We start from the raw sequence: 10,542 nt of genomic DNA, 5'->3' as shown, positions 1-10,542 counted from the left end.
AGTCACTCTTTTGTAATTTGAATCAGATTTCCACTTCTAGAAAATAAATTAGTCAAAGGAAATCATTATAACCATGGCAAATATTTAGCTATAAATATAATAAGGATAATCTATAGCAGCAATATTTCTATAGAGAAAACATTGGAAACAATTTACAGTCTGACAATAAGGGATTATTTAAATAAATTATAATTTAGCTACTATAAATCAGAAATGCTCCCACATTAGGGGCAATTGAAGTGATGAATTTCAAGCATGACTAAGCTGTGTGTGTGTGTGTGTGTGTGTGTGTGCGTGTTTTCTTCCAGTAACATTTACTCCACAGGTGCAAGGATAGATTGGCAAGAGTTAGATTTAACTTGACTATACTTACCCCAAAACCCCAACCAAGCCCTATTTCTGTCTAATATAAGAGAAACAGAACATATAGAACATATTAAGCACATTGGATGGCTCACAGAACTCAGGGAGGACAGAGGAGGAGGGATGGGGGCTACACTGCTAAGAACAGATTTTAAAAACTATATGTTGACCCTGGCCAGTGTGGCTCAGGGGTTGAGCATCTTGGGGGGTGGGGGAATGGACTGAAAGTTCCAACACTCTAATCATCTTTGGTTCCTTTGGCAACCACTCTCCCATCCTTAGAGTTTTCCAAAAGTCACCTCGAAAACATAAAATCAAGTGTGGTTGAAAGGGACTTGTTATGAATAACAAAAGATGCTTCTTTCACCTTGAGGTCTCTGAAGTCATTTCAGGAACTAAGGACAAAAAAAGAATATAACAGAAGATGCCCTTATTGCTCTAATCACTTAGGAAATCACAAGGGTTTGGGGAGCTATGTGCCAGGAAACCATGTAAGACCAAGTATATATTTCTTATTGTGTGGTATGTGAGAACGTGGGCCCCTTCCCAAGCTGCAACTCCCTCTCCCACCCTGAGGGGATATGATGAAGGCCATCTGCAAGCAGACTGTGAGACCTTGGGAGGCTGGCCAGCTACATGGTATGGCCAAGCAAAAACTGCTTCTAGATGTGAGCCCGGTCTGTAAACAATGCAGAGACGAAACTTGTGTTTTGATCTCACACAGCTTGTGTGGGCGCACGTCCCACTGCCCTGCTTGCCTTGTTTTCTGTACTCTGTATAACTGCTGGGAAAGCTTGCGTTGTGGAAAACTTCACTGGCCGGTCACCACCAGTGTACACCGAAGTCCTAATAAACCCATGTTTTTCACAACCAATCCTCTGGGTCATTTCTTTGGAATCCACAAGTAATACAGGTTTCCTCAGATCTCGGCACTTTGTTTAACACTTATTATAAATCACAGCAGCACAGTATCCTATTTAAGTAATTTTCCCTCCAAGGCCTTTACAGCATTGTCTTGTCTCTTTTCCTAGAAGCATTATTATTTAGCCTTTCACCTTTAGAAATCTAAATATACCTGAAATAATTTTTTGTGAATGCTATAAGTGCTAGTTTGTTTAAAAAGACAGGTAACTAAACCCTCCAGCAACCTTATTGAAAAGAGATATGTAATGTTAACCTTGTAATAAACCAGGTGTCCATGTATGTGTGCTTCTGCTTCTGGATTATTTGTGTGTGTTTTTTCTTTGATCAGTTTATATTTTTGTAACAATATCACATTGTATTAATATAACTTTGTAAGTCTTGTTAAAAACAAGACAACAGGCCCAAAATAGTGTCAATTATGTTAAGCACCATGTCGCCAAACCAGTACTTAATTACATATAGTGTTGACTCTCCCAGAAATGGAATCCTAAACATAACGTGCAAACTGGAACCAGCAGAGTGCTAGTTAGGTAAGCCACCTGATAGACCCTTGCCATCCATCTCCTAAAGAAACGTAACTTTGCAATAACCAACCCACATTTGTGCCTGGGAAAAGTTCCTTTCATTTTGTACAGTTCCTGGGAGCTTCTTTCTATGTTATGTTAGAGGTTGCACTATTCAAATTGTTTTTTGCTCAAATAAACTCTTTTAAAAAATGCAATATGCCTCATCATACTATTTGGTGTGCTATATTCTCTCAAAAGCTTTAAATTCATGTTTGCAGCTGCTAAGGACCAAGCAAATGATCTTCCTAGGACAACAGCAAAGAGAAGGACCAACTTAAAAAACGTGAACCTTGCCAGAACCGCTTTGGCTCAGTGGATAGAGCATCGGCCTGCGGACTTAAGGGTCCCTGGTTCGATTCCGGTCAAGGGCATGTACCTTGGTTGCGGGCACATCCCCCATGCGGGGTGTGCAGGAGGCGGCTGATCGGTGTTTCTCTCTCATCGATGTTTCTAACTCTCTATCCCTCTCCTTTCCTCTCTGTATAAAATCAATAAAACATATTAAAAAAAAACAAAAACAAAAAACGTGAACCTCAACTTAGTGACCTGTGAATGCCACACAGAGATAGGTTCAGAGAAGTAGCTGAAAGTTGCACGTATGCCTTAATTTTTAAAAGTTAAATGCTATTTTTTATTAAGAGTTTACATTCAATCTTATTGTGTATTTGTTTCAGGTACACAGCATAGTGGTTAGACAATCATGTACTTTACAAAGTGATCCCCCTGATAAATCTTGTACTCACCTAGCCCCATACATGGTTGTTACATTATTATTATTGACTATGTTATCTATCTTGTGCTTACATCTCCTGACTATTTTGTAACTACCAATTTGTACTTCTTAATCTCTTTACCTATTTCACCTAGTCTCCCAACCCCACCTTTCCTCTGGCAATTATCAGTTTGTTCTCTGTATGCCTTAAATACTTTATAACATATCTCAGTGAGTGTAAAGTCTTATCAAACATGGGGGTGGTGTTAAACAAGACAACAGACCCAAAATGGAGTTGCTTGTGCTAAAATCCACACTAAACCAAGACTTCACTTAATCACAGTTTTGGCTCTCTCAGAAATAGATTGCCTGATCAGCAGTAGTTAGGTGACCTGCCCCACAGAACCCTGCCATCCCATTAAAAGAAAATGACCTTGCAATAACCAGCCCATGTTTTTACCTGATATAGCGTCCTTGTTCCTGCTCCCTTCTGCCATTAAATGCCTGTCATTTTGTACAGCTCCTCAAAGCTCCTTTCTATTATCCTAGGTTAGATGATGACCAATTCAAATCAATTTTGCTTAAATTAACTCTTAAAACTTTAATGTGCCTTATTTTGTCTTTTAACAGTTTCAATAACTGTTAAAGCAAGTTCTTCATCATTGTTATTTAAGATTGCATTGACTATTGTCCTTGTTTGTTTGTTTGTTGTTAATACTCACCTGAGGATATTTTTTCCATTGATTTTTCTTTATACTGAGATTTATTATTTACTGTTTAAGAAATTTATGACTGCCTCAAGTTTATAAGATATACCTTATATTTTCCTTTAAAATGGATTATTATTTACCATAGCTATTTACTTTTGCTGTCTTTCTGGAATTGAGTCTTATGTATAGTGGGGGTTAGTACCATTTATTGCAAAGACCAAACTTTCCACTGAACTGTTATCACTTTTGTCCTAAATCATTTGATTCTGTTTTTTCCTTCTAAAATCTATATTTGCCATAGTTTTCTTATTGAGATTCATTCTGGATATTTTCTTTTAGCTTCTTTTCCAGCTCACTAATTTCCCTTTTCATATAGGTCTAATCAACTGCTAAGCCCATCTCCAGAATTCTCCATTTTAATTATTACATTTTAAAATTTCTATAATTTTATTTTAAAATATATTCTCTTTAGCTTTCAATTCTCTCCTTAAAGTCTCGCTAATCCTATTTATCTCCTTTAACACAGCAATTTATATTTACAATCTTCGTCTTACAACTGCAAAAGCCTTAAGCCCCTCTTTTCATTTTGGCACTTGTTGTCCAATCCCTTTGTGGTTGGTTAATTTACTTTGAGGCCTGGGCATGATATTTAAAAAATAATTACAAACCAAGAATGTTCTCTTTCTCCACAGACGATAGGCTTTTCTATCTGCCACATGTCTGACTCTAGAAATCTAGTCTCTTTAATCTGATTTCAGAATTTGAAGTGTTTCAAAGCGAGGTTTTCATCTCTGCCAGGGCCATACAACTTCTCAGTTCACCTGCATGGAGTGCATATAATTTGCTGGTGCTATACCTACTCTCTTGGGTCTGGTCCCCAATTTTCATCCTTATCCCCATGAGGCACTCAATAGCACCACTCCTCAATGGGAAAGTGTTTTGAATTAGTTTGTAATTACTACAAATAAAATTTTTCCTCAAGAACCTTTTTTAAAAGCATTTTTCCAAACAAACCAAGTTTCTTGTTAAAGATAATCATGTTATGATTTCAGGCATTCACAAATACTTCCACCTCATTAGGTATAAAGTCCTTGATCGAGAGGCACTAGCTTCTTCTTCTGAAGCTTGTGTGAGAGTTTAGTTATCATGTAAAATTTTATGATGCCTTAAGCAGGGAAAATGTACATAATTTGACTCTACAAATAGTAAGCATAGGTGGCCTTGCATAGAAGGTGGCAGAAAATAGGTCCTAGAAATGTCTGAGGTAATGGCACAGGTCACACATTTATAGGATGGCTTTGGGGTTTCAGAACAAGAATCAGGAACAATGATATATGTATTTCAGGCCTGGCTGAGATAGAGGGGGGAAAAAAGTGACTGCCTTTGCTAGGAGCCTGGAATGTTTTATGGGAAGGATGGGTGGTAGTGAACTGTTGAGATGTGTAATCAGAATTCTGCCTTCGTGTGTTAACCCAACAGTTAGGAAAATTGTGATTATATATATATATATATATATATATATATATATATATATATATATTTGTATACAATATCCTATTAGTCGCAGGTATACATCATAATGTTTTATTTATATGCATTACAAAATTATCTCCACAGTAAGTCTAGTTACCATCTGTTATTATACAAAATTATCACAATATTGTTGCCTATATTTTTATACTGAACATCCCCATGACTTATTTATTTTATAACTGGAAATTTCAACATTTTATTCACCTTTACTAATTTTGCTTGCTTACCCCCAACTCTACCCACCTCTGGTAACTACCAGGTTGTTTCCTGTATCTATGAGGCTGTTTCCATTTTATTTAGTTTAAATACAGCAATAAATAGAATAATCTTCCCAAAGGAGTTTGCACTTTAAGACTGCCAAGTCCCTCAGCAGTTTGAAGGCTAGCCTAAGAGAGAGGGTCATAGGAGGAGGGAAGGCTCAGAAACTAGAATAACAAAGAGCATTAATGAGGCCAGCAATACTTAGTGAAAGTCTAGGAATGGAAGAGATTATGATGGGGGAGGGCCCAGCCATGCCTATTGATTTTGTTGCCATGAAAAGAATACCCAAATCTCCTATGTTTTCTTTTGTTAAGCTAGTAGGCTAGGACAAAACTTTAATAATGAAAATAGTTAAGTACTATACAAGAGGTCAATGATAAGCTGGTTTTGTGTATAATGGATTATCTGCCCTGCATCTTGCCCAGTGTAGTAGGTACTAAGGAAAAAAGAAAGGAAGGAGGAAGCAAAGGAAATTTTGTTTGTGTGTTCAGGAGTTCCACTAATTTTAAAACACTTGATCTAACATTTATTGCTGAAAAGGACAAAAGAGAAGAAAGTCAATGAGTGGTAGGTCTTTATTCTTGCTAAAGTATCAAAGCCAATTAAATGTGCTTGCCTATTACTAATAAATGAGGTTTTTAAAACAGTAGCTATTCTATTACTTCAGAATCAATCTGTGATACTTTTCTGGTCAAAGCAATAAATTTCTACTTTGTATTCTTTCAAATATTTAAAAAGTAGTATTTTAGAGCATAATTTTCTCTTACATACTTTGAAGTATGAAACTTTGAGATATCTAATGAGTGTTTAATACAAATATTTGTGCAGACTTGAAGGTCCCAATATACTCTCCCTTTCCTGCTTCCTTCCCAAGTCCTCCCTTCCTGCCCACACACAGATACATACCTACCCTTCTACATCTTACCATTATGTTTTCTGAAAATTATATAGCTTTCTATCTGGGTGAGAATGCAAAATGAGCTTCATACATTCCAGAAGATTTTATAAACTCTGCCAGCTGCACATCTGGTATGTAAGATGACTGTAGTGCTCTTTAATCAGCAGCATCGATATCTATGCTTTGGGCACTTGTCAGAAACTTACACTACAAATTGACTGCAAATAACCAGGGCTTGTCAAAAGTGACTTGAGCAATGGATGATTTAAAGAGACAAGCTAACCAGTTACTCTTATATATTCTCCAAGCTCTGACCTATGTTAAGAAAAATAATCAGGACATAACATTGCTGAACAATGTCATTCATCTTCCTGAAGTTAAAATTGGAACATGTGTAACTTAAGAGGAATTCATTTTTACAAAGATTCTTTGTTGTTGGTAGTAGCCTTCCCAAAACAGTGTGTGTGTGTGTGAGTGTGTGTGTGTGTGTGAGTGTGTGTGTGTGTGTGTGTGAGTGTGTGTGTGTGTTTGTTTTTTAAACTAATTTTCTCTGAATTACTGTTGGTTTGTTTTTTTAATATATTTTATTGATTTTTTTACAGAGAGGAAGGGAGAAGTATAGAGAATTAGAAACATTGGTCAGCTGCTTCCTGCACACCCCCTACAGGGGATGTGCCCGCAACCAAGGTACATACCCTTGACAGGAATCGAACCTGGGACCCTTCAGTCCACAGGCTGATGCTCTATCCACTGAGCAAAACCAGTCAGGGTGTGTGTGTGCTTTTTAAGACCTGTTTCAGATTCATACTAACATTGACGGGAAGGTGCAGAGATTTCCCATATGCTTCTTCTCCAGCACATGCACAGCCTCATTCATTGTCAACATCTCTACAATTGCTGGACCTACATTGATGAAGTATAGTCACCCAAGGCCCATAGTTTACATAAGGGTTTACTCTAGGTGTTGTACATTCTATGGGTTTGGACAAATGTACAATGACATAAATCCATCATTATGGTATCACATAGAATATTTTCACTGCTCAAAAAATCCTCTCTGCTCTGCCTATTCATTCCCCCTCAGGTCACCCCCAACCCCTAGCAACCACTAATGCTTTCACCATCTCCTTAGTTTTGCTTTTTCCAGAATGTCATATAGTTAGAATTGTACAGCATGTAGCCTTTTCAGAATGGATTCTTGCACATAGCAATATGCATTTAAGGTTTCTCCATGTCCTTACATGGCTCAATAGATCATTTCTTTTTAGTGCTGAATAATATACTATTATATGGATGTGCCACAGTTTATTTATCCTTTCAGCTACTGGGGGACATCTTGGCTGCTTCCAAGTATGGGCAATCCTATCTAATAAAAGAGAAACATGGTAATTAGCCATACGTCCACTACCCTTCCCATTGGCTAAACAGGGCGATATGCAAATTAACTGCCAGCCAAGATGGTGGACGGCAGCCAGGCAGCTTGAAGCTAACATGAGGCTTGCTTGCTTCAGTGACAGAGGAAAACAACGTTCCCCGCCTGCCGTGCCGGCCTCTGAGCTTGCAGTTTGAAACATTGTTACAAATATAGAAGCTAAACAAAACCCCAGAAACCTGCTTTCAACCCGCCCAGATCTCAGAGCTGGAGTTGATACAGTGTTTCGATTATAGAACCCAAACAAACCAGATACCTGCTTTTAGCAGCAGAGGCCTCAGAGCTGGAGCCTCAGAGCTAAAGCTGGCCCAGAATAATAAAAAAAGAAAAAAGAAAAAAAGGAGCGGTTGGGAGCTTCAGTCACCCACCAGCCTGAAAACAGCCCTCAGCCCCTCACCCAGACTGGCCAGGCACCCCAGTGGGGACCCCCACCTGAAGGGTGTGTGACCAGCTACAAACAGCCATCATCCCCTCACCCAGGCTGGCCAGGCACCCCAAGGGGACCCCCACCCTGATCCAGGACACACTTCAGGGCAAACCAGCCAGCTCCCACCCATGCACTAGGCCTCTACCCTATATAGTAAAAGGGTAATATGCCTCCCAGCACCAGGATCAGTATGACAGGGGGCAGCACCCAAACCCCCTGATTGCCCTGCGGCTCTGTGTGTGACAGGGGGTGGGGCCACAACCTCCCTATCCGCCATGCTCTGTTCGTGACAGGGGAAGACACCCTAACCTCCTGGTCATCCCTGCTCTGTGCCTGATACGGGGGAGCTCCCCAACCCCCTGATCGCCCTGCGGTCTGTGTGGGACAGGCTGCAATGTCTCAACCACCTGATCGTCCCTGCTCTGTGTGTGACAGGGTGGGGTGCCCCAACCCCCCCACCCCATGGGCCCTGCTCTGTGTGTGATGGGGTAGAGCCATAACCTCCCCATCGGCCCTGCCCTGAGTGTGACAGTGGTGGCGCCCCAACCCCCTGATCAGCCCTGCTCTGTGGGTGATAAAAGGCAGTGCCCCAACCCCCTGATCCACCCTGATCTGTGTGTGACAGGGGGTGGTGCCCCAACTCCCCTATTGGCCCTACTCTCTGAGTGACAGGAGGGAGCTCCCCAACCTCTGATGGGCCCTGCTCTGTGCGTGACAGGGGGTGGCGCCGCAAGCTCCCCATCGACCCTGCCTTGAGTGTGACAGGGGACGGTGCCCCAACCCCCCAATCAGCCCTACCCTGAGCGTGACTGAGGGTGGCATCACAACCTCCCAATGCGCCCTGCTCTGTGCATGACAGGGGGTGGCGCCCCAACACCCCAATAGGCCCTGCTCTGAGCCCGACCAGGGGCTGCACCTAGGGATTGGGCCTGCCCTCTGCCACCTGGGAGCAGGCCTAAGCCAGCAGGTCGTTTTCTCCCAAGGGGTCCCAGACTGCGAAAGGGCACAGGCTGGGCTGAGGGACCCACCTTCCCCCCGAGTGCACAAATATATTTAAAATGAAAACAACTTTATTGCAAAGTTTAGGATACAATAGACTTCACAGAACAACAGAAATAAGACCATCCCAAGACACTGGAGTGTAACATCGCAGCTGACTGGTTAGTACTCCTCACCCTCATCCTCTCCCTCAATACTATCTGCTCCAACCTCTTCATAATCCTTCTCAAGTGCAGCCATGCCTCACAGGCCTCAGAAAACTCTCCTTCCTCCATGCCCTCACCCACGTACCAGTGGACAAAGGCACACTTGGCATACATCAGGTCAAACTTGTGGTCCAGGCGAGCCCAGGCCTCAGCAATAGCTGTAGTGTTGCTCAGCATGCACACAGCTCGCTGCACTTTGGCCAGGTCTCCACCAGGGACCACAGTGGGAGGCTGGTAGTTAATGCCAATTTTGAAGCTAGTGGAGTACCAGTCCATGAACTGGATGCTGCGCTTGGTCTCGATGGTGGCAATGGCAGCATTGACATCTTTGGGGTCCAGGTCACCACGGTACAACAGGCAGCAAGCCATGTATTTACCATGGTGAGGGCCACATTTCACCAACTGATTGGCTGGTTCAAAGCATGCATTGCTGATTTCTGCTCATGATAGGCTTTCTTAGCAGTGATGACAGGGGCATATGTGGCCAGAGGGAAATGGATGCAGGGATAAGGCATCAGGTTGGTCTGGAATTCAGTCAGATCAACATTCAGGGCTCCATCAAACCTGAGGGATACAGTGATGGAGGACACGATCTGGCTAATAAGGCGGTTAAGGTTAGTGTAGGTTGGGCTCTCAATATCAAGGTTTTTACGACAGATGTCATAGATGGCCTCACTGTCAACCATGAAGGCACAATCGGGTGCTCCAGGGTGGTGTGGATGGTGAGGATGGAGTTATAGGGCTCAACTGCAGCTGTGGAGACCTGGGGGGCTGGGTAAATGGAGAACTCCAGCTTGGACTTCTTGCCATAATCAATGGAGAGATGTTCCATCAGCAGGGAGGTGAACCCAGAACCAGTTCCCCCACCAAAGCTGTGGAAAACCAAGAAGCCCGGAAGGCCTGTGCTGGTCAGCCAGTTTCTGAATTTGGTACAGGACCAGGTCAATGATCTCCTTGCCAATAGTGTAGTGTCCACAGACATAGTTATTGGCAGCATCTTCCTTGCCTGTGATCAGCTACTCAGGGTGGAAGAGCTGGCAATAGGTACCATTGCGAACTTCATCAGTGACTGTGGGTTCCAGGTCTACAAACACTGCCCTAGGCACATGCTTGCCAGCACCCGTCTCACTGAAGAAGGTGTTGAAGGAGTCATCTCCCCCTCCAATGGTCTTGGCATCTGGCCATCTTGCTGGATGCCATGTTCCAGGCAGTAGAGCTCCCAGCAGGCATTGCCGATCTGGACACCAGCCTGGCCAACATGGATGGAGATGCACTCACGCATAACTGATACGTGTAGGGCTCCGTGGGGCTGAAAAATGCGAGGGAACGGGAACAAGGACCTCCCACTGACAGACTGCCCAGGAAACCAGGGTAGAAGTCTTCTTTATATCTTTTAAATGGCAAATGGGTCTTTTGTAAATATTTTTTCCAAGTGTGTGGCTTCTAATTCCCTTGACATTGTGTTTTGTTAATGAAGTCCAGTTTATCAACATTCCTTGCATGAATCATGA

General features: G+C 42.3%; 1 pseudogene across 1 annotated transcript; it reads right to left on the bottom strand.

Moving 5' to 3' along the window:
- Positions 1 to 8,987: 8,987 nt before the first annotated feature.
- LOC308536050 (tubulin alpha-1C chain-like) lies at positions 8,988 to 10,313 on the bottom strand (annotated as a pseudogene). The gene has a single exon. The product of its transcript is annotated as a tubulin alpha-1C chain-like (transcript).
- Positions 10,314 to 10,542: the final 229 nt, after the last annotated feature.

Source organism: Myotis nattereri (assembly GCF_964212035.1).
Source record: "Myotis nattereri genome assembly, chromosome: 2".
NCBI classification, from domain to species: Eukaryota; Metazoa; Chordata; class Mammalia; order Chiroptera; family Vespertilionidae; genus Myotis; species Myotis nattereri.
This window is presented reverse-complemented; position numbering and strand designations above follow the sequence as displayed.